A 24,922-nucleotide genomic window follows, 5' to 3' on the forward strand; every position below is an offset into this window, starting at 1 on the left:
CATGCTGTTATGGCTGGGTTCTGGATGATGAAACAATTGCATTTTTCCCATGGCTTCCCTGTTACACATAGAATGATTAAATTCTTCCAGATTCTAGGGTAGGATAGAAATTGACAATGAATATATGGAAAGAAATGACTATGATTTAAGGGAATTGAAAGGTCATTGGTATATACACTTCCAAAAACATGGAAAGGAAAACAAGATATAGGTGTTTGTATGTAAATGCTAGGCACTTCCAAAGCCAAAATGGGGAAGCTGAAATGTTTGGAATAGACAAAATCAATGAGATGTTATCTCTGGACATAAACTCAATTAAAATGTCTGATAAGAATGTATTGAGGTGATGTATTGAGCTTAGCATGTTGGAGGCATGGAGTCTCATAAAGCAGAAAACTTCCACTGCACTGCCATAGAAAAACTATAGGCCAATAAAATAACTTAATAGTAGGGACTCTACTACCCATTAGCAAAATTCCAAGGATGACCTTGGAATGGAGAAAGAAATCAAAGGGATAACCAAAGTGTTATAATGGGCAACCTTAGAAGTGACAAAGATAACTTCGTTAATTTGTTCAATTATATTTTAAAACACACGAAGATATCCGGTGGTAGGATCCCATGTGTTGAAACTGGCAAGAGATGGTCTTAATTAAACCGCAAATGTCAGCCAAAGAAGTTAAAATTGATTTACAAGGATTGAATTCCTCGCTTCGCCTTAAGCAATGCAACCCCTATATTCGGCCTGGTGAGATAGGCTGGGAAAAATGGATGGATATGTTACAGTTTAAAACGCTGCCCAGATGATCAAAACGTGGTTCACAGACTGGGTGGCACCCATTGGAGCAGGCATGGTGATCTTAGATGCAGCTAATCTGGAAGTATTGTCTAATAAATTATCACGATCCGCCACAGACACGGCTAAATTAGGAGAGCCTATCACGCAATCTATGCATTCTTTGGCTGGCATACAACATGCTATCAGTTCATTGTTAATTACCTGGGAACAAGTAATGGAAGGAGACTTTTGCCTCCTAGCGGACAACCTTCTCTCTCTTCAGGAAAATGTGTATCTGGCAACTGCTTGCACCCAAGCACAGGCCATTAACTCAGCGACCGCCATGGGTATAATTAGACAAACCATGGGCGGTCACATTCCTCAAGAAATTCGGCATCTCCTAAAGGCACACATGACCAAAAGAGAAATTCAATTGGAAAACTGGTGGTCCCTAGAATTGGGCTCTGGAACAACTGTTAATTACTACTGTAGATTCCAGCGACATTTTTATTGCATATCCGTTTGTCCCCCTTGGTCTTCAAATGAATTCCGATACAGTACTCTATACCCGAGATAGTAATAGATGGGCTAGAGACACCCCTTCTGGTTGGAAAACTGTTAATGTCCAAGGTTGCAGACATATGAACATATGAAGCTGCCTTATACTGAATCAGACACTTGGTCCATCAAAGTCAGTATTATCTTCTCAGACTGGCAGCGGCTCTCCAGGGTCTCAAGCTGAGGTTTTTCACACCTATTTGCCTGGACCCTTTTTTGGAGATGCCAGGGATTGAACCCGGGACCTTCTGCTTCCCAAGCAGATGCTCTACCACTAAGCCACCGTCCCTCCCCTAAGGAAAGGTTAGGATTTATATGTGAAGATGATGCATTTGAGGAGCATCACCCTTGCCTGAACCCAGAAATAAAGCTCTCAGGGCAATGCCAATATGACTCCATGAACGAGTCCCAATCAGCTTTGGTATATGTGGGCCAAGCGTGTGTTTGCCTGAGGACGAGTTGCAATTATGCTATTATAAATTCACTTTATGTGCAACCTATGCTCCCCAAGATCAATCGATGTTTTTGCAATGTTTCCACCATACACCGCTGCGACTTTAATTTCTCCACCCCAATTTGGATGAAGCAGGAAATGATTTTATCTCCTGAATTGTATCAGTCTATTTCTCCCGTCTCCCTTGGTCTTGGTCTAGAACTCATTCCCAGTCTACTCACTCACCCCCTCTTGAGTCAGGAATTGCAAAAGGTCAAGGAGGCAGGGGAGAATGCCGCCCTCACTGTCTTACACAATGGAGCACAGATTGCAAAAATCTCTGCTGACGTTATTCTGATGCCAAACACTCTTTGTGGGAGGTATTTTTTGGATGGAGCCCTACAGCTGGGGGCATTCTAAACATTATGCTATACCCCATTGTTGTAATCTTAATTTTTCAAGTTATAGTAGTGGTAGCATTTATAGCTAAAGTTTGCTGGGTCTGCAAGCAGATCAAATGCATTGAACGCTTTGCATACTCCCCACCCTTGGAACTACTGCAAGCCAGGAAGTAATATTGTTCAATACCTGTCAGTCCCCCCACCCTTTTTGTGTTTTATTTTTTTCTTTACTGTATTGGGTGGTTGGGGGTCCCAACCCAAAGACTAAAGTCTTTGACAAAAATTTTGGGTCGTCGTGATCGGCCCTGTGCAGGTTTCTATATTGTAGTGGCTCCACATTATAGAGTTTGTTGTCTCTGACCTTCAATCGGGGTTTATGCTGAAAGCTTAGACTGTTCTTATACATGAGCCAAACAAAGAAAAGGTCATCGGTTCGACAGGCACTCCTGCTTTCCTGCCAGGCAAGCCCGAGTCAGGATAGGCTCGCTGAAGGCCATGGCCCCAGACGCTGAAACATCGACGACACCCAGATCCTACTTTGCAGAGATTGAGTTTAATAATAGTATGCCGACTAGAGTGTGCCTGACATTGCAACTGATCAGTAATACAATATCACACCCCTTTGCATATTATGTATATATTCTGTAATAATACCTGGTAGTAACGATTGCCGCCAGAATAAGCCAGAAACATATCTCCCATGATGCCTTTTGACAACTGTTTTACATATGCTCAACCCCATTAGAAAATGAGGCATGCTCAGAAGAAATATGGGTGATACTGCAGGATTGTGGGAATGAGGTCAGGAGGCTCGACTATACAAGTGACCTCCACTCCCGAAGTTCCTGCAAAGGGGGCTACATTTAACACACTGTCTTTTACAATTGAAAGGGAGGAGACCCTGATGTCAGGATCTCCTGGGAAGCAAAGGAGGGAGGAACGGACTGTCCCTGGCCAGTTAGTGGCCAGGATTCAGTCTGCATTTTGTGGGAGCCCCTGTCAAAAAGAAGCCCATGTGGGCCTGCTCGACAATGGGAGAGAAGGAATGCAGGCTTGTATCGCCAAGCCTCAGCCTTATATTGCTAAGTCCCCTCAAGTCATAATAAGTGTATGTGTGTTGCACCAGTACCGAGAGAGGGTTATGAACTGAAGGAGCTTTTTATATATATTAAAAAAAATAAGTTTAGGGTTGTGTTATTTTAATGAATAATTGCTGAGTCTTATTTATGTTCCCAAGTGCCTTTATGCAGGATCGCGACTATTTTCCCAGAAACCCAGGAATTTGCATGTGCCAGCTCCCTCTGCTGATCATGAGGCTCCAATATTCCATTTATGGGAGAGAGCAATTAGTAACTGGGGCAACCATTCCAAATCACTAAGCCTGAGCCTCCCATTCAATTGTAAACCAATGTATTGTGGAAAAGGGAAACACCACTTTACTGACAGGCACGAAGAAGTGCTCTGACGAATGAACAACCACAGGTGTAGGTAGAAAATTATGTTAGATAGACTGGTGTTATTTTTTTTGTAAACTGGGTCAATGGCAGACTGCCTGCCAAACCCACCACATATTTAACCTTCGTGTATAACGTGTGCATGTTTTGCTTGGCAATAACTGCATTATTTAGCTCCAAGAATAATCTTGATGCTTCTGATAAGCTGACTTAGTATAGAATCCTCCTATTTCCTGCACATAGCTTCGCCCTGTTGTATTGTACTCAGGCAGAAGTAGGTTCGTTTTGCCATTATTATTCGAACGTACCCTTTTATTAGTGCAGATCCAGTAAGAAAAACGTCCTGAAGCTCCTCATTTTAATTTGGTATTTTTGGATTTGGTCTTAAAGAAGAAATGAGCTCCCAGAGAGCTGGTGCCCCATTTTTCTAGTCAACACTCCTATCTCTGACACTTTACTGTCTCATTTTCTGTTTTCTGTGCCTCTTCTCTGGAAGTGCAGTTCCCCAACGGCAGCACCACCTGGCACCACGAATGTGCAGTCATCATATCCCTGGATAAGCATGACCGCAAAGGGGGGAATTGTTACTGAGAGGCGATGCCTGATAAAATGGAGTACCCCAATGCATGTATGGAGAGAATGGGTCTCCTATTCCTGGAAACAAAATGGAGTCCGACCAGAAACAAGCCAAGAAAACACTCCATCTAAAGGTGGAGTGGACCTAGGGTTGCCAAGTCCAATTAAAGAAAAATCTGGGGACTTTGGGAGCGGAGCCAGGAGACTTTGGGGGTGGAGCCAGGAACAAGGATGTGACAAGCATAATTGAACTCCAAGGGAGTTCTGGCCATCACATATAAAGGGACAGCACACCTTTTTAAATGCCTTTCTTCCATAGGAAATAATTAAGGATAGGGGCACCATCTTTTGGGGCTCATAGAACTGGACCCTCTGGTCCAATCGTTTTGAAACTTGGGGGGTATTTTGGGGAGAGGCACTAGATGCTGTACTAAAAATCTGGTGCCTCTACCTCAAAAAATAGCCCCCCCAGAGCCCCCAATACCCACGGATCAATTCCCTATTATTCCCTATGGGAATCGTTCTCTATAGGAAATAATAGAGTGCCTAGTAGACATTTCCCTCCCCCCCACGCTTTCTAAAGGGGGGAGGGCCTCCATACCAGGGAATCCCCCCTCCCTGCCCCCTCCCTCTCTCACACAAACACTTACCGTACTTGGTCTTCCTCCAGCAGAATGTGCTTGATGGGAAAACGAAAGCAAGGCTCCAGAGGAAAAGAAAGGGAGGGGCCGTTCTCCATGGAAACTGTTACTTTCCCATTAAGCCCTTCCTGTTTCCTGTTTCCTGTGCAGCCTTAAAGGGACACATTTTAAAACGGATCAGAAGCTGTACAACATGATGCCTAAAGGTATGTTCTCTCCCCCCCGCCCCCAAATTTTTTGAGATCAGGGGAGGAGGATGCAATTTCGAGGGGCCCCCGCCAGGGCGGGGGGGTTGGGAAGCCTAAGTGGACCCCATAGAGTGCTTGTTCTGGTTGGCGCCTGAAGTCTGCCTCTCAGTGTAGTCTCACCTATTCCCCCCCCCCAACGCCTCCGCCCAGACAGGATACATAATAACATGGGAACTGCTGGTAAGTGTTATTCTCACTCTGATCTTCTGCTGTCGATGGTCTCTTCCTTCAACCCATCTTCTCCACTCTGCTACTTCTATTCAAATTCATGATAAGACCCATCCTACCACTCAAGGTCTTTGTCTTTCCTAAAGGATCCCTTCCTGAGTGTCAGCCAAAACCAGTAATAAATCATTCAGTCACATCCTAACCCATCGTTCTAACAAATGCATGGAATTCCCGATCTATTGTTTTAATTAAATATCTATTCAAGAAAGCCATCACCAGGCCATCAATGACTCCTTAGCAACTAACGATCCCCATCTGTCAGATCTCTATATAATATGGGTCAAAAAACCCATTTTAGTGTGCATTCTGTAGGGCACCATTTGCAGTCTGTACCCCCCCATTACTCCTGTAATTGGGTCTACAGGGCGTGTCATACTGGTCGTGCTCATCCCTCTCTCTCTCCATTTTCCACTGAAAGGATGTCTCCTCTTCTGGATCAGGTGAATATTACCCGCTTCAATGACTCTTAAATTCCTCCATCGATAACCTCTATTTTTCCTAGTTTCTTGAGTGCTTGTTTGTGTGCCCGTGAGTGCAACCTTTATTACATATTTGAGTAAAACTTTATAAAATACAATTGCTTGGATTATTCTTGGCTGAAAACTCAAACTCCATATCAATGAAAGCAAAGATCCTTCGCTCCTAATTCGCTTTACCAAGTCTTTTAGCTAATTTCCCCATTAAAAATAAGAGACTCACAGCATTTCCGGTAACAGCATCACACATTTCCAGTTTCTCCATCATGTTTTCCAGAACATTACCTGGCACCTCATTTACCAATCTACTTCCTCTTTGAGCACACATACTTACTTATTCAGAAATTTATATGCTGCTTCTCAAGACAACAACAATAAAACAAAAATAAATTGAAAAGCATTAAATGAACAATGAACAGCCTATAGTGTGTATCCAGATATTCATATAACCTCCAGTATCTGATTTCTCTTCCACCCTGTGATATTCAACAGGAAGGAACAATAAAAAATGCCATGTGCCCTAGTGTTGCCAACCTCCAGGTAGTATCTGGAGTCTCCCACTATTACCATTTATCTCCACAAAATCAAGATCGGTTCCCTTGGAAAAAACAGCTGCTTCAGAGGGTGAACTCTAGGGCATTACACCCTACTGAGGTCTCTCCCTTCCCATCCCCAAGCCCACCTTCCAATGTGGTGTAGTGGTTAAGAGCAGTGGACTATAATCCGGAAAAGCAGGTTTGAGTCTCCACTCCTCCATATGCAGCCAGACAGGTCACCTTGGGTCACTCACAATTCTCTCAGCCCCACTTACCTCACAGGATGTCTGTTGTGGGGAGAGGAAGGGAAGGTGATTGTGAGCTGCTCTGAGACTCCTTCGGGTAGTGAAGGGTAGAGTATAAAACCAACTCCTTCTTCTCCTTCTCCTCCTCCTCCATGACCAAAATCTCCAGGTATTTCTTAACCCAGAGCTGGCAACCTAAATATTCCCCCAGGTCCTTCAACCATCCTATTCAGAGTCTGTGGGGATCCATTCAAGATGTCTTCTAATTTTATCATTCATTCCCATGCAGGAGTAAATAGTGATGAAGGGTCTGATAGTCTTGACTACTTCTCAGCCTCATCTCATATATTGGTTCTAGTAACACCACACAGCTTCCTAGATAGCTTGTTCACTCTTCCTATTGAAAGGCTCAGAAAAGCCATGTGAAGTAACCATCCACCATTTTGTGTCGGAAGATGGGGTGACTGGTTTCCTTCCATCTAAAGAGGCTCAAGTATCTGTAATATTCTGTGGTGCTTGGAGCGGCATTTCTTCTCCCAAGTGGCCCAAGATCCTCTCTGTGGAAAAAGCCTGGTCCTTTGAGAGAGGCTATCAATCATGTAGATAACGACAAACCAGTAGACTTTAAATACTTTACACAGTGGACAATACTGTTGCCATGGTTTGGAATATGTAATAAACAAAGGATGAACTTTGACATTTGCTGGTACTGTTACAAACAAGCAACAACAGAGCAGTGACTGCCAAGTAGGCTAATGGATATCCTGAAAATTATTAGGAGCAATACTGAGATGAGAACTGCTGATGAGTGCTAGACCAGATAAAAATAATATTTAGAATTGACTTTTAAAAAAATCAACAACAATAAAATGAAACATCAGCTTTATTGATACCACCAAGATTGCGATTTCAAAAGCCACATAGCAAACAGAGTGATAGTTTGAATACAGAATTTTTTATTACTTGTCTTGCTTCAGAGTTCAAGTAACTGAGTACATTTCCTGGCAGATGTATTCTCAACAGCTCTTTTATTCTAATTTTATGTTTTTAAATTATGATGGCAAAAAGGGAGAAGGGTGAGTCAGCTTTCCTTGAACATTTTCCCCTACATTGAGAACTGAAGCACATGCAATACTGTAAAGAGGGGAGGAACAATGCAGGATCCATTTGGATAACAGACCTTTTGGCCTGGCTTTAACCATTTGGAAATACTGAACACATTACAGTTGTAGTTAATTTTGTACACAATGCAAGTTACTACTACGGTATATCAACAGTACATCATCCTGGAGGTTTACTCCTCCCATACACATAGTTTTCTGCAAAATGGATTTATATATGTGGACCCACTGAGAGAAAACACTGACTGCAAACAAGTAGTCAGAATGGGTTATTTAAAATATATTAAATTAATGGAATGTAGTTTTGGAGATTGTAAGTATAGTTGGAAAAACAGATTTTTCCATCAAGATTAATGAAAGCCAAAGATTTCTCATCAAATATGAAAAACCACTATTAATTCCTTCAGTGACTAAAAGTCTTTAAAAATGAGGAATCTTCTTTTGTCTGAAGATAGTAAATTTCCCCTCCTTTATATTATGACCAAATAAATTACTGAATAATATGAGAAGGTCTTATTTGACCCATTCTTAAGAGTACCAGCATGAAAAGTTAACCAAACTGTAGTTTGGTCTACACCATTAGGGTCATGCTCTGATAACTCAGATGATCTGATTTAAAAAATAATAATTTAATGTTTTAATATTTATTGTGAATGGAATAACAAAATATCATGTTGCAATTGCTTCCACAGGAAGATGTAATTGTGCCTATCACATTTGGTAGGCTCATGCTAGTTCACATTAGCCTACAGATTAAATTCAAATATTAGCATATTTATCATTGAAGTATAACATACTTATGACGAAATAACCAAATAGCAACTGACAAGTGTTATCAGCCCATCTTTTCAGACATGGCATAATGAGTGATTCAAGTTCATGCTATTGATGTTAAGGTGTTTATATAACATTTTTAATATCACTTAAAGCGGGACAAGAAAAGTACATATTTATTTATTTAATTTAATCACCATCTTTCTCCCCAATGAGAACCCAAAGCAGTTCATTCTCCTATCCTTTATGACAGGGTATCATAGTCACACTGCTTAGCCTTACGAGACATTCTTAAATATATCATGAAGTCCCCTGAGATCTCTTAATGTTAACACAAATATTGGATTGGTATCTCAGGTACTTACAGTTAAATTTAAATTTAGGTAGCATTTGCAATATCTCAATAATTGTCAAAAATTAACTCTCTTCTGCAACAGAATACTAAGATGCACGTTTCTCTACACATTTCCTGAATGTAAACAGCAAAGTATTATTTTTAGATGCAATACTGTCATTTCCTGATAAACTCGTTAATTTTTTTAAAGACCCTCCTAAATGTATAAGATTATAATGGTAATTTTAATTTCAAAGTAATTTTAACTCTGTTGCTGTTGATGTTAAGTTGATGTGTTGTAGTGCTGAAATAAAAAAAGACCCTCCTAAATGTGTTCTTACTTCACATGAAAGTGACTGGCATCAAAGTAGGATTAAAAATCACTACCTCTGCAAATACAAGCAAACTCCATCTCTAAGGTGTTGCTTTGGCTACTATGGTAGGTACTGCAGCAACATGGGGGTGGGGGTGGAATCAAAGGAGCCAGGAGGAGGAAAGAGGGAGGTGGAAGTTAGAGATAAAAAGAATGAGCATTGTTGAGTTTCATCAGTAGTGTCTCAGTGCAATGCTAAGCAGAAATACTCCAGGCTAAGCATATTGGCTTCAATAAGTTTAGACTGGAGTAACTCTGCATAAAATAGCATTGCTAGGTATAAAAGTTTGAACAGCCACAAAAGTTAAGCTGACCTGATAGGAAAGAAGATTATGGTTTACTAGCAATAAGGCCCACTGTGGAAAAAAATACAATGGGCTCTAGAAAGAGGTTCTGGGTGAGTGCCCTCCCACCCTTGCTATCTTCCCACCCTCCCAAGTGAAGGCATTGACTCCCCACCCCCCAACATCAAGAGGAGCTGCTCTCTGCCATCTGGACAGCAGCTGTAATTCTGAGTGATCTCCAGATCTCACCTGGAGATTGGCAACAGTGATTCCCAATGTGGAATTGGCTGGTTTGGAGGGTGCAGTGCATGGCATTGTCTGAGGTCCCACCCCTCCTCAAACCCCACCCTCTCCAAGCTCCATCCCTTAAATCTCCAGGAATTTCCTAAACTGGAGTTGACAAACCTATCTCCTTCCCTTTATCTGCCCCTCTGACTCCAAATACTAGAGCATCCCCCTGTGACATGCTCAGTGTGATTATATCACTTCCAGGTGCTGTCATCATGCCATGCACATTGCAGCATACTGGCATTCTTCAGGGGTGAGTTGGAGGCCCCAAAACGGGGGGAACCCCACCCCCAGCAGGAAGCTGGGAACCCTACATCTGCTACTTCCTCAATGATGCCTCCTGTTTGCTACCTTTTAATTATGTTTTTAACTCATCATATGATGTGCTTTTAGAATAGTCTGGTTTTTAATTGTTAGCTGCCTTGATGAACCGGATTGGGCACCTGATTAAATAAAACAACTAAATAAATGTTAAATAGAAAACAGGGATCATCATCCTTGCTCCAAAATGCTTTATATTAGAGTACTGTGTATAATACTATCACTTTGTACAATATGGGTACACCAAGATACATGCTCTGCACTGCTCAAACCAGCTGTAGTAGTCTTCCCCAATATTTCTTAGAATCAGTGTCTGCAGGCGAGAATTTATAATGTGGACTGCTTTCACAAGCCTGGATGAAAGCCTATAGATGGGGGAGCGCTTTGGCATTTTGCTTACATTCTAGCTTTTAAGGAAACAGGTTGTAACTCATTCTCAGACCCTGGGATGCAGTGCAATGGGCAATAAATCTCAAGACAACAAGAAAAGAATACAACAGAAGAGGGAGTACAAAGAAACGAGACAGCACAGGAACGGGCACTGAATTCAGCACAGTGGCAACAGCTGTTCTTCTTCAAATACACTTCTCTGTAGCATGCAAGAACCAGCAGATAGAGAAAAATCCAAAGAAAAGAATGTATGGCAAATTACAAAAATTATAATGGTCATTTGACTAAACTAAAAACAATACTTCATCCTCTTTTCCTCAAATTTCATTTTCATTACTTATAAAAACATATTAACTCTTGTGGGGGGTGGGAGGCAGAAACAACATTTGATATTTGAAAACGAATATACTTTAAACAGTGGTATCTAGCTGCAACACTGAAAAGTAGCCTTCTGACTCTTAACCATTACGGTTCACTTAAATTAAATGCACTGAAATAGAAAACCCACCCTTCTAAATAAAATAGCTAGCTAAATTCTAATTGGTTCTCAGGGAGCAATAGTCAGTATTAATAATAGGTACATATCAATTGGCTTGCCTTGTTATAGTTTTTATAAGGGTGTGTGTGTGTTTGGTTGTTAAAGAGATCTCTTAAACACTGTTAAACAGTACCGCCAAAAAGTTTAAACAAATGTTTTTTTAAAAAAAATAAGAAGTTTGAACCAACTTTTAATATCAAAAATAGGGGTATCTTCCCATTATCTCAATTATTGTCCAACAGTATGGATGATCCACGTGCACAAGTGAGTTTCCATGCTTTCACTTCATGTGCATTCAGATGCACACTTGTGTTTGCATTATAATACTCATGTGGGCTACTTATCACTGGATGAGTCTTTTGATGAGGATGCAAGCATGCATCTCTATCCAACATTTATTGCTGTGCAGTACATAATCTAGATCAGTCCAGCAGCAAAGAAGTTGTGGCGGGAGGAGAGAAACACCAGAGATAAAATACAATATTAACTAAGTCATTCTAAACAGAGTGACACCTTTCTAAATCCATTAAAGTTAATGGATTAAATTCTCTAAAACTTAGTAAAATAAAAGCAACTATCTACATAGCTTTATATTATATTACTACTTGAGTAAATCATAGAGTGTTCTCTCTCTTAAAACTGGGCCTTTTAAAACTTCTGATTCGTCACTTACAGTAATTCCCAAGAGATACTTTCTGGTTATAGAGCAGTGGGAAAAAGTCATGCAGAATTTCAGATCATTTTAAGACAAGCCATAAAAGGGCATTGAACAGATCTTATTGCTAAATTAAGTAAGCAGCCTGAAACTATAAACAAACATTCTATGTACATTAACTACCTCCCACAAGGATCCAATTTTCTTTCTGTTTGACCAAAATGGCCATATAATAATAGATTTAAAACTATTATGGTAAGTTGCAATTACTTTTAGGGGAAAAGGTGAAGCTAGAAGTATCATAATGTACAATGTTAATGATAAGTCAAGCCTTGTACATTACTAGTGAAACCCTAACTCTTACAATAGCCAAATTTGCATTGAGTCCTTAACACACTGGTTCAAGCTAGCCGCTAGGGGTGTGTGTTCAGCTAAATCTGAGCTTAAAAAATATCTAGAAAATACTTATCAGTACTTGGGATGGGTGGGGGGTGGGTATTGGTTCAGCTGAATATAGAATTTAAATATCGTTCACCTATTCAAAATGGCCAAACTCCAAAAATCTTGAAAATATTTGGGATTTTCAGGACCACTGGATAGACAAACTTAAATGACATTTAAAGGGATCACAGTCTTTTTAAATGCCTTCTCCAAGCCATCTGACTCTGCAGCGAGTAAACTCCAAAGGTGTTTAAAGCGCTTGTAGTCCCTTTGGAGTTCTTCAAATGCCTTTGGAGTTCTTCAAGCTGTGGAGTTGCACAACTTAGAGAAGGCATTTAAAGGGACCACAATCCCTTTAAATGCCTTTCCCCCCTCCATTGAAATCAAAATGGACACTTGAGGCATCTTCTTTGGGGACAATGACATTTGACCCCCTGGTCCAATCTTTGTTTAAACTTGGAGATTTTTTTTTTTTAAGAGGGGCACCAGCAGCTACACTTCATATTTGGTGCCTCTCCCTCAAAAAACCTTGCAGAACCCCAGATACCCCCAATCTGTTCTCTATTATAGCCTATGGGAACAACTGACTACAGTGGTCCTCATAGGGTATAATGGAGCTGGAAAAAATTGGATTTCCCAAATGAATATCAGGAAATACCAGTATTTTGGGGGTTCAATATTCCTGAACCCAAAAATATGAGGGGGAACACCCCTACAAGTGACATATAAATCAGACTTATCTCATACTGAAGTGAGCAAGAGTTAATCTGCACTGAAATCAGTGGGACTTAAACATTATGGCATAAATTTTGTTTTAGAATTCATTTCCACTTCAGCACATTAACTAAAATCATGCAAGACCAGTTTCATATGACAACTCGAGACTATGGATATGAATAGCCATTCCCATTACAGACAAGACACTGAACATGCTTACTAATGAAACTTGAACAGCTCTATGCAGTTGAAGTGTCAATGCAAATGGAATTAAGTACATTTAATTCAAAGCATGCAATCTCCCAAGTACACAGAGTGAGAAGTGAGCTGTTAATAGCTCTTTGACCAAAAAGTGTAAAGAGACTTAGAATCGGAGGGAATTACAATTTGCCATGACACCACTGCTGATTTATATGACCCATAATATGTAAGGTTGCCTTCTTTGCCTCCTAAAGCGGGAGATACACAGTTTAAGGAAGACAAACACACAAGCATCCAGGGAAAACAATGAAATCTGTAGAGAACCTTAAAGTTGGAAGACAATATGCAGAAAAAAGTTACAGAGTACTTAGTTATCTATTCAAGGAGGAAAAGTTGTGTGCAGTTTTCTACAAGATTTAAAAATATTCAAAATAATAAAGCTTTTCCTATGACTTTTTAAAGGTAGAAAAGGGTTGCCTATCCCTAGTATTAGAAAAATACAATACAGATTTAATGTTCTGTTTTGCAATAGCATTTCAATTCACATTTCTATTGGATTGGCTGTCTTCACTTATACTACTTTATACTCAATACTATGACTACACGCAGGCCTTGTTAGAGCAACAGCAACAAAATCAGAAGCCATACGATCAGCATCCATTTGTTGGTTCTTATCTAGCTAGGCAGGGGATAGACTTCTGATTTTCCTGGGGGGAAATCCAGGCTCATACCCCATTATCAATGTTCCCTCTAAGCTGCAGTCTTGTGCACAAAAATTCTACTTTGTGAGTTACTGGCATGAAAGTTGTGAGCTACTGGCATTAAAGCTGTGAGCTACTGCATAAATTCATGTGATCTGGGGTCATCCTTCCTGAGCTAAGATGTGTGATGTTGTGAGCTGGAGGCTAAAAATCTGTGAGCTAGCTCACGCTAATGCAGCTTACAGGGGACACTGCCCATTATCTATACTGAATTATTTCAATATGAAATTATGTGTATTTCCAAAACTCATATGTCATCAACAATTAATCATGTGGTTTAAAACTATAACTTTTTTCACTCATAAGATTCTGAATCTTTGTCGAAAAAAGACAACAGGAGAGATTTTATAAACTCTTCACTGAGACAATTTGAATAAATATTTATGTATGTAAGGAAACACTTCCTCCTCCTCTCCCTTTTTCTCACAACTTAGGCTTACTGTGTGATGGCACAAGATCACACAGTCTGCTTCACGGCTAAATGGGGATTCGAACTATAGTCTCCTCATACTTTAGAGCTGCCATTCCCCAAGTGGGTGCAACCAAAACAGAGAATCATGGCAAAGAAAGGCAGAGGAATCCAAAGCACAATGCTTCCATGAAGACCAGCCTCCAAACAAACAAAAAAAATCAAAATTCTATAAACAATCAATATATGTTCCTTTAAGTCAGACAAGTCAGTCATTCATACAAAACAAGGTACATGTTTACCGGAAACCAATCCCATTCATTTCAGCAAATTAATGCCAAATCATATCAGGAAAATCCAAGTGAAGTAGAGAATTATGCCCAAACTGTCCAAAATTTCTTGATATGTGCAGCCAGCAGTCCATAAAGCAACCAGGTCATACTGGTGCCCTTGTTTCACAATAATTTCATCCACAGGGTCAGAACGCCAACAACTTTCAACACTGAATAACACTTCAATCATGAAGTGGGAGCAGGAGATCCCCTGATTGGCAGGCTACTGTCTGCCCCCGGAAAACTGGCTGGTGGAGGAAGCCCTGCCTCCAAACAGCCATGATCTGATGCAATGTCCCCAATCTAATGACATCACACTGAAGTGACATAAGAACATAAGAACATAAGAGAAGCCATGTTGGATCAGGCCAACGGCCCATCAAGTCCAACACTCTGTGTCACACAGTGGCAAAAAATGTTATATACACACATACACTGTGGCTAATAGCCACTGGTGGACCTGTGCTCCATACACTGTGGCTAATAGCCACTGATGGACCTGTGCTCCATATTTTTATCTAAACCCCTCTTGAAGGTGGCTATACTTGTGGCCGCCACCACCTCCTGTGGCAGTGAATTCCACATGTTAATCACCCTTTGGGTGAAGAAGTACTTCCTTTTATCCGTCTTAACCTGTCTGCTCAGCAATTTCATCGAATGCCCACGAGTTCTTGTATTGTGAGAAAGGGAGAAAAGTACTTCTTTCTCTACTTTCTCCATTCCATGCATTATCTTGTAAACCTCTATCATGTCACCCCGCAGTCGACGTTTCTCCAAGCTAAAGAGTCCCAAGCGTTTCAACCTTTCTTCATAGGGAAAGTGCTCCAGCCCTTTAATCATTCTAGTTGCCCTTCTCTGCACCTTCTCTAAAGCTATAATATCCTTTTTGAGGTGCGGCGACCAGAACTGCACACAGTACTCCAAATGAGACCGCACCATCGATTTATACAGGGGCATTATGATACTGGCTGATTTGTTTTCAATTCCCTTCCTAATAATTCCCAGCATGGCATTGGCCTTTTTTATTGCAAACGCACACTGTCTTGACACTTTCAGTGAGTTATCTATCATGACCCCAAGATCTCTCTCTTGATCAGTCTCTGCCAGTTCACACCCCATCAACTTGTATTTGTAGCTGGGATTCTTAGCCCCAATGTGCATTACTTTGCACTTGGCCACATTGAACCGCATCTGCCACGTTGACGCCCACTCACCCAGCCTCAACAGATCCCTTTGGAGTTCCTCACAATCCTCTCTGGTTCTCACCACCCTGAACAATTTAGTGTCATCCGCAAACTTGGCCACTTCACTGCTCACTCCGAACTCTAAATCATTTATGAACAAGTTAAAAAGCATGGGACCCAGTACCGAGCCCTGCGGCACCCCACTGCTTACCGTCCTCCACTGCGAAGACTGCCCATTTATACTCACTCTCTGCTTCCTATTACTCAGCCAGTTTTTGATCCACAAGAGGACCTGTCCTTTTACTCCATGATTCTCAAGCTTTCTAAGGAGCCTTTGATGAGGAACTTTATCAAAAGCTTTCTGGAAGTCAAGGTAAACAACATCTATCGGGTCTCCTTTGTCCACATGTTTGTTCACCCCCTCAAAGAAATGCAACAGGTTAGTGAGGCAAGATCTTCCCTTGCAGAACCCATGCTGAGTCTTCCTCAATAACCCGTGTTCATCAATGTGCCTACTCATTCTGTCCTTGATAATGGTTTCTACCAACTTTCCCGGTATTGAAGTCAGACTGACTGGCCTGTAGTTTCCCGGATCTCCTCTGGAACCTTTTTTAAAGATGGGGGTGACATTTGCTACCTTCCAGTCCTCAGGAATGGAGGCAGATTTCAATGAAAGATTACAGATTTTTGTTAGAAGATCCACAAGTTCAACTTTGAGTTCCTTCAGAACTCTCGGATGTATGCCATCCGGACCCGGTGACTTATTAGTTTTTAATTTGTCTATCAGTTGTAGGACCTCCTCATTTGTCACCTCAATCTGACTCAGGTCTTTCAACACCCCTTCCAAAATTAGTGGTTCTGGGGCGGGCAAAAAGTTCTCGTCTTCTACAGTGAAGACGGAGGCAAAAAATTCATTTAGCTTTTCAGCCATTTCCCTATCCTCCTTCAGTAATCCTTTTACCCCTTGGTCATCCAAGGGCCCCACTGCCTCCCTGGCTGGTTTCCTACTTCTAATATATTTGAAGAAAGTTTTATTGTTGGTCTTTATGTTTTTTGCAATATGCTCCTCATAGTCCCTTTTTGCCTGCCTGATCACAGTCTTGCATTTGATTTGCCACAGCCTGTGTTCCCTTTTACTAATCTCACTTGGACTGGTTTTCCACCGCTTAAAGGAGTCCTTCTTACCTTTTACAGCTTCCATTACTTTATTTGTTAACCACGCAGGCCTTTTCTTATGCCTGTTTGTGCCTTTCCTAACTTGTGGTATGTATTTTATCTGAGCTTCTAGGATTATAGTTTTAAATAGCGTCCAAGCTTTCTCAAGGGTTTTGACCGTATGTACCTTTCCTTTCAGTTTCTTCCTCACATGCCTCCTCATCTCAGTGTATTTACCCCTTTTAAAGTTAAACGTGGTTGTGGTGGTCTTTTTGGACAACTCCCTATTTATACAAACGGTGAAATCAATAACATTATGGTCACTGCTCCCAAGCGGTGCAATCACTTTTACATCTCTCACCAAGTCTTGGGCATTACTTAGGACCAAATCCAGGATCGCCCCACCCCTGGTAGGTTCTGAGACCATCTGCTCCATAGCACAGTCATTGAGAGCATCAAGAAACTCAATCTCTTTCTCTCGACCAGAACACATATTGACCCAATCAATCTGCGGGTAGTTAAAATCACCTATTACAACACAGTTTTTACGTTTAGCCGCTATCTTTAAGCCTTCCATCATATTATAATCGTCCTCTCTCTTTTGATTTGGTGGGCGATAACAAACTCCCATAGTTAAATTTCCTTTTGGGCCCTCTATTTCAACCCAAAGCATTTCTAAAAGTGAATCTAATTCTCTGATCTCAGCCTTACTGGACCGTATATCCTCTCTGACATACAGAGCCACCCCACCTCCAACCCTTCCCTCCCTATCTTTCCGATATAGCTTATATCCAGGAATCACCGTGTCCCACTGATTCTCCTCATTCCACCAAGTTTCTGAAATTCCCACAATGTCTATGTTTTCTCCCAGCACTAAACATTCCAATTCACCAATTTTACTTTGAACACTTCTAGCATTTGCATACAAACATCTATAATTTCCCAGGCGAGCTAGGCCCGCCACCTTCCTCCTGCCGCCTCGAGACACTGGCAGACAGTCCATATTGTTTGTCACCTTCACAGTGGACAACTCCGGTCCGTTACCCGGTAGAAAAATAGCAGCTAACCCTTCATCTCTTTGAGACGAGTCCTCCCGAACCAGAGACATTTCATCTCCTGTCGGCTTTCCCCCAAGATTTAGTTTAAAAACTGCTCTGCCACCTTTTTGATTTTAAGCGCCAGCAGCCTGGTTCCATCCGGGGACAAGTGGAGACCGTCTCTTTTGTACAGCTCCCGCTTGTTCCAGAAAGCATCCCAGTGCCTAACAAACTTAAACCCTTCCTCCTTACACCATCGTCTCATCCACACATTGAGACTTCTAATTTGTGCCTGTCTCTCCTGCCCTGCACGTGGAACAGGTAGCACTTCCGAGAAGGCTACCTTGGAGGTCCTGGCCTTAAGTCTCCCGCCTAGCAGCCTAAATTTTTCCTCCAGGACCTCACGACTGCATTTCCCCACATCGTTGGTGCCAACATGCACCACGACCACAGGCTCCTCCCCAGCACTGTCTATCAGTCTATCTACTACACGCGTAATGTCCGCTACCTTCGCACCAGGCAGGCAAGTCACCATACGGTCAGTACGCGGTTTCGCCACCCGGCTGTCTACTTGCCTAATGATCGAATCACCAACTACCAATACCCCCCCTCTCCCCCTGCTCAGGGATGGTTCCTTGGCGCGAAAGGATTCCCGCTCACCGACCGAAGAAGAGGTCCCTTCTGAGGGCGCATTCCCCTTATCCTCAGCACGGTGCCCTGTTCCCTCTCGACCCTCACGCTCTCTAGCAGCAACGGGGCTGCTACGTTCAGAGCGGGGCTCATCTAATACGCCCCCGAGAGTCTTCCCCAAGTGCCTAACTGACTGTCTCTGCTTCTCCAGGGCAGTCACCTCGGCCTCAAGGGTACGAACTCGTTCCCTGAGGACCAGGAGCTCCTTGCATCGAGCACACACCCAAGACTTCTGTCCTTTGGGCAGATAGTCATACATGTGACACTCAGTGCAAAACACTGGAAAGCCCCCAACCCCCTGCTGGCATTCTATCTTCATTGTATATATATATATATTAAAATATACAGTCCTCTTTAAATGCTGTTTAAGTGGCTCCCCTTCTGGCGGGTCAACTTACCTAAACTTACCTTATTGGGAACTTACCTTATTTGGAGAACAAGGAAGCCAGGGATCTGGGTTCCTGCTCCTTAGAGAGCCCCTAGGCGAAGAGCCACAGGCCAAGAGCCCTTTGGCAAGGCGCAGCTTAAAATGCAAAGAGGTGGAGCAGGGCACTCCTCAGCAATCACTCTCAATCAGCAGCAATCACTCTCAATCTCTTTCACCCTTAAGGCAGTCAACCAAACAAAGAGCAGTCAACCAAACAAAGAGCAGTTCCCCAGCTATCACACCTTAGAATTTTAGGCAGCCCCACAAACCTTAGAATGTAGTCCTTCAAAACTCAGAAATTCTCAGCAATTTCTCCAGCTGCCTCAGCTATCAGAGCTGCTCTGCTCTGCTCCTCCCAGACCTCTGTGAGATGTGCTCAGCCTTTGGCAAGGCGCAGCTTACATCATCATGCCAGGAACATTACATGGTGATGCTCAGGTATTCTGACCAAAACTCTGTGGTAACCATAGCATTTTGCCTAGAACATCAGAGTGTTGCTGTGCAACATCTTCCTGCCAACCCCACTCTCAGAAAGCTCCCTCTCACCCTCCACTGGTGAGCAGATAAGACCTGGCAACCCTACCAATCTTAGACCAACATTCTAACACTACACCACTCAAATACTGAGTACTCAGCATGAATCTCCAAATGCATCTTAGAATTCACAGTAAACAATGGCTTTTCAGACACACTGACCTAAAAATATGGGAGCACTTGTTTGGTTGAAGTATGTTCCAGAGCAGCAGAATCACCTCACTTTCCATATTTGAGGAACCAGCTTTATTCCCCCCCACAAATTTACAGAGGCACAGAGGCAACCCCCCCCAAAAAAAACCCTAAAGAAAGAAATATCTTTTCCATTTCTTTTTTTCTAAAGCTGCAAATCCCATTATACCAAAATCAACTTACCTTCCACCAACCAGAGCCACAGGCCTCTGCTTACACCCCCCCAACACACAGAGCTAAAGACAGAAATATTCCTTTCTCCTCCATTTCTTTTTTTCTAAAGCTGTAAGTCTGAGGATATCAGTCACCTTAACTTCTAGTATATTGTCTGTTTCAATGATCCACTACACAAAACTGGCCAGATGAGACTGGCAGAGATATGATATAGGAGCCAGCACAAAAAAACCTTCAAAAACATACGGTCCAGGAATTCAGGGTGAGTCCAGAATGAGAATCTATAGATTTCCTGGCTCAGTCTGCATTAAAGTGGTGAGGGGCTTCCCAGAAGGTGACAAAAGGAGGCTTTTCTGATGCCTGGAACAGATTTGCAGGTTCAGAGACATTCAGGGAAGGTCAGCAAAAGGTAATCAGTTCACCTGGCTACTTGACAGTAATTAGATTTAGTACTCAGAAAGGCTTGTATTCATAGATGAAGGTTTGAACACCCCTGTGGCAATGGGTGCTGCAGAGGTCCCATCAATGAATTAATCTTCCACCCAGGGTTTTTGCCACTTATTGGCATAGCCTGAGGAAGCCTTGACCTCACCTTCTCCAAAGCAAGGCACTTATAGCTTTTAACATGGCTGCCAAGCAAATTTAGCCTGGATAGAATCACGCTGAACAGCAGACATCCAGGGGATCCTTGATAACACACATCCATGCCCACAGATAAAGGTAAAATGGAGATGGCATTTATTTCTCTAAGGTAGGGTCATCAGAGCACAGTAATAATGCAATTATTAGTATTCCATCTGTGAAGGCAAATAATAATTCTCTTGATCCATTACTTACATCAGATAATTTCAGAGGGTATCCATGTTGGCTTGTGGTAGAACAGGCAGATTCAAGTCCCGCAGCACCTTGGAGACCAACAAGATTTCTGGGATATAAGGTTTTGAGGATCAATGCTCTGTTTTTCAGATACCAACAAAGGAAGCTTTGACTCTCTAAAGTGTATATCTCAAAAACCTTGTTGGGTCGCTAAGGTACTTCTGAACTAGTTGTAGTTACATCAGAGTTTGTCTAGCAGGCTATAGGAAATGCATTCTTCTGTCCAACTAATTCCTGACTGTTAGACCACGTTGATCTTTCCCTTCCCATCCTCTCATTTATTACCTAAATACTTCTTTTATTTAACAGTCCCAAAGTATCATCTCACTCTTTCCTCTTACTTAGATGCAATCCTGCTACCTTCTGCTGAGATTAAGGGTCACTGTAGCAGAATGTCTCCTGAAAAATGATTTTGTACTTATTGTAAGGACAGTTGACACAATTGCTAGTTGCCTCCATTATATTTGACTTTGTAACCAGTATATCATTCCCTGGACTGATCATCTACAGAATATTTCAGAACAACAGAAACGAAAGATATTATTGTCAGGACAGATTTAATGCAAATGCACAGTCATATTTATCTATGCAGTTACAAAGCATTTATAAAATGCTTCAACATATAAGTTATAACATAAGTTATAACAGTACTTATAGACAGTATTATCCACTGAAAGCCCCATCCCTCTCCTATCTTTACAAAAACAAACAAACAAAACCAGCCCGGTGCCTCCTAAGAACTTATTAAGGTGCTGCAAACAGGTCTAAATGAACTTGAGAACCTGACAGCCTGAGCAACTTCATTATGCTACCTGGCAACTGTGGAGAGAGGGAATTGCCCCTGCTGGGAATTCCCAGAAGGCCTGACAGCCCAGAGAGGACATTGGTCCCCTCCAGGAAATCCGGGTGGGGGACTGAACCCAGCTGTCTCACCATAGTTTACACCCCTACAGCTAGGATCATACAAATGGAAACTCCCCCCCCCGCCGTCCATGTATGGATAAGGGTATGGAGCTACAAAGTGACAGATTTTAACAAGAATGAATTTCACCTTAAATAACTGCAGTTCATTTGTTAAAATATGGTAGAGTGATTACAACTGTAGTATGTAGGCTTGTATTTAGGACTGGGAACTTCCATGCCTCTAACAGGCTGATGTTCCATAAATGGGGCAAGGACATCACCTAAGTGGGTGGCTCATAGGACAGTGGTTGCGCTGAGGTAACATGACAACAATTGTGTGACTGTTGTGAAGCAGTCCAGAGAACAAACATACTTCAAAGGAAACCTTGGGGGCAGTCAATGGGGATGGTTCAGCCACACACTTCAGACCATGCAGGATATGGGTCAGCAGGATGAGGACAATACTGAAGGGGAAGTAACAACCTTCCCCCGATCTGAGGCCGCAGGAAAGGACACTAGGCCAAAGGGTGGAGTCTGGACCCCAGGGGGCAAGACTTCAATCAAGCCACTCCTTGGCAACTGGAAAATATGGCTTGAACACTTTATAGCTTGCTACATGTTGTAAGATAAAATGATAAAAATTCACCATTACAAGGAGATGTAGATGCACAGCCCAGTATAGTTGTTAAATTCTGATAAATGTTGTTGCACAGATAATGTAGTGCAGACAGTTGTAACTGCATTTTCAAGCCCTAAATAAAAGTTCTGTTAATGATTTTTTGGGGTGGGGGAAGAAGAAGAAGAAGTGTTGTACTGAAAGATGATGCTAGCATTTATGAAGTATGTTTAATATCTCAGAGAATATTTTTTAGGAAGAAAAATTGCACAGACAATATTCCCTGAGAAACTGTTTTGTTGAGCTAAGAACAACTGATACAGAAAACAGAGTTTTCACTTAGTATAGTTCTAAGTGGGTTTCTATAAGGACTGTTCATTATGTTCCCATTCATATGTAACTGTCACTTCACTTGTAAACTACAGCATTGCCAATTCTACTGCCTTAGTGCCTTATATGGAGTCAGGTCCATCTATCACACCTATCAGCAACTCACAGGTTCTTAGGCGGAGACAAGTCTTTACCAATGCCTGCTAATAGAGTTTTTTTTATTAGAAATCCCAGGGATTGAATTCCCAGAGGAAATTATGAAAAAACTACCCACACTAATGTTCTCTCAGTCCTCTAAATCTAAAAAAGACAGCTTTTCCCAGAGAATTCAGGCAGCAAAGCATGATTTAACTCAGAGTATGAATGCAAATAGTAACTTTTTTCTAAAGTACCAACCCTGATGGATGTTTTTGCATTAGTCCTCCAACCTGAAAGAGGACATAAAAGTAAAAGAAAACCTGCTACATAAAGCAGATTTGCATGTTGCATGCATTTCAGAACCACACTGCACACTAGAATGCTCTAAATATAGATTTAATGAAAGGATATTACACTAAAGAAAGGGGAAATTGTTATGATGGTTCATCCTGCAAGAAGCATCTCTTTTGAGGTTTACATTTTCAAAGGCTTTCTAAACATCGCCACCTTGTGGATGTATTGCTAAATCATATTAACTGCTCCTTAATCCTTCTTCACTGTTAGGTTTGACTACAAATTTCGTAAGAGGAGAAAAATAAAACTTAAAAGCATGTTAGTCTGGATCTAGTTTCTCAGTCTGCACTTTCATGTATCAAAGTAAATTGTAATATATATATATATATATTATTGTCTAGGCTCACTTTTCTTCAGCTTGTTCCAGGGAAAAGAGACAAGTATGTGAAACAATGTAGGTAGTGATGATCACAAATCCTTTTAGCAAAAGGAGGAAACAATAGCTGAAGTTGAGAAATTAGAGAGACCCCCATGGAACACAGAAATATTTGCTTCCCTTTTTTATTTTATAGAATTTCACAATTTTTGCAATTGTTCAATTCAGAACTTGTGAGCAAAAGTTAATGAGGAAAAGATCATATGCACCAATCATTACAGATGAATCTATTGTTTGGATGGCAAAAAACATAAAGTTTGTGATAATTCTTCATTACAGTGACAATTGACTGCGGTACATTCATACAATCAGTCAATAATGGTCAGGCACTATGTCAACTCACCAGCTATATCTTGTTCGGTCTAATGTGCTTGGCAATGAGTAAATACAGCTAGTTTCAATTTACAATTTTCTCTGTGTTAAAGTGGACAAACTAATTTTCCTATACAGTCTTATGTATATTCTGAATCTACTTCAGTAATGCATCAAGAATACAAAACTTACTTTGTGCATTCACACACGTTCTCCGATAGCTGGAATGGACTATATCTTGCAGCGATTAATAGGTACTAGAAAAGAGAACATAGCAAAATTTAGGCCAACACAAAAACCATGAAAACAACTTAGCAAGTAATACATTGTTTTTGTCTTTACATAAACAAACAGCCATTAGGTTTAAAAAAGTAAAAGAACAAGAATCTTTACTACAACATATGAAGCTGCCTTATACTGAATCAGACCCTCGGTCCATCAAAGTCAGTATTGTCTTAACTACAGTACTATAACACAGGAAAATGCATGCTATCAAACTGGTACATATGCCTGTCCACAAAATATTCATTCCCTGTGTTATGGCAAATCCACAGACTCTAAAAGGAGATCACATTCAGATTTTCAAGCAGTGTTTTTCACTGCTCCTCATCTCAATGAGCAGGCCCCTGGGAAATGGATATGGTGCAATCCTTACACTGTATAGTTTACTCAGATAATGAAAATACCCCTAGGACATATTTGGGTATCTGTCCAATTGTTACATCATGTGGTAAAAAAATCACCCCTGTTCTCCTCCCCCCACAACAACAAAAAAAAAAACTTCCCAGAAATGTTTAACCAAAGTCACATTGTTTTAATTCTTCTTTCCAAAATGAATACCGATTAGTTTCATAAGCATAAAATGCCTACAAATAATAAATTAATGAAATTCACATAAGGAAATGTGAACCCATAGGCGAGGGTGGGGGATACAAACAGGGCTGTTTTTCCTGGGGAAAAACGTGCCGAATTCTCAAGAGGGAAATGAAGGAGAAACACATTTTTTGAGAATTTTGTTTCCACAAAGAGGTCCTGGAATTCCGTTCCTCTGCATTCCCCCAGAAAAAAAAAAGCCTTGGATACAAATATAAATCACAGAAAAACCAACATT

At 41.3% G+C, this 24,922-nt stretch overlaps 1 protein-coding gene across 1 annotated transcript in view; it reads right to left on the reverse strand.

Moving 5' to 3' along the window:
• The window catches only part of MAPRE2 (microtubule associated protein RP/EB family member 2), a 138,227-nt gene that overhangs the window by 84,758 nt on the left and 28,547 nt on the right, over window positions 1-24,922 (reverse strand). The window contains exon 2 of the mRNA XM_060243834.1: window positions 24,004-24,068. The gene's annotated coding sequence lies outside the window, so the exon portion shown is untranslated. The remainder of the gene's footprint in view (window positions 1-24,003; window positions 24,069-24,922) is intronic.

This window comes from Heteronotia binoei, chromosome 7 (assembly GCF_032191835.1).
Source record: "Heteronotia binoei isolate CCM8104 ecotype False Entrance Well chromosome 7, APGP_CSIRO_Hbin_v1, whole genome shotgun sequence".
NCBI lineage: Eukaryota > Metazoa > Chordata > Lepidosauria > Squamata > Gekkonidae > Heteronotia > Heteronotia binoei.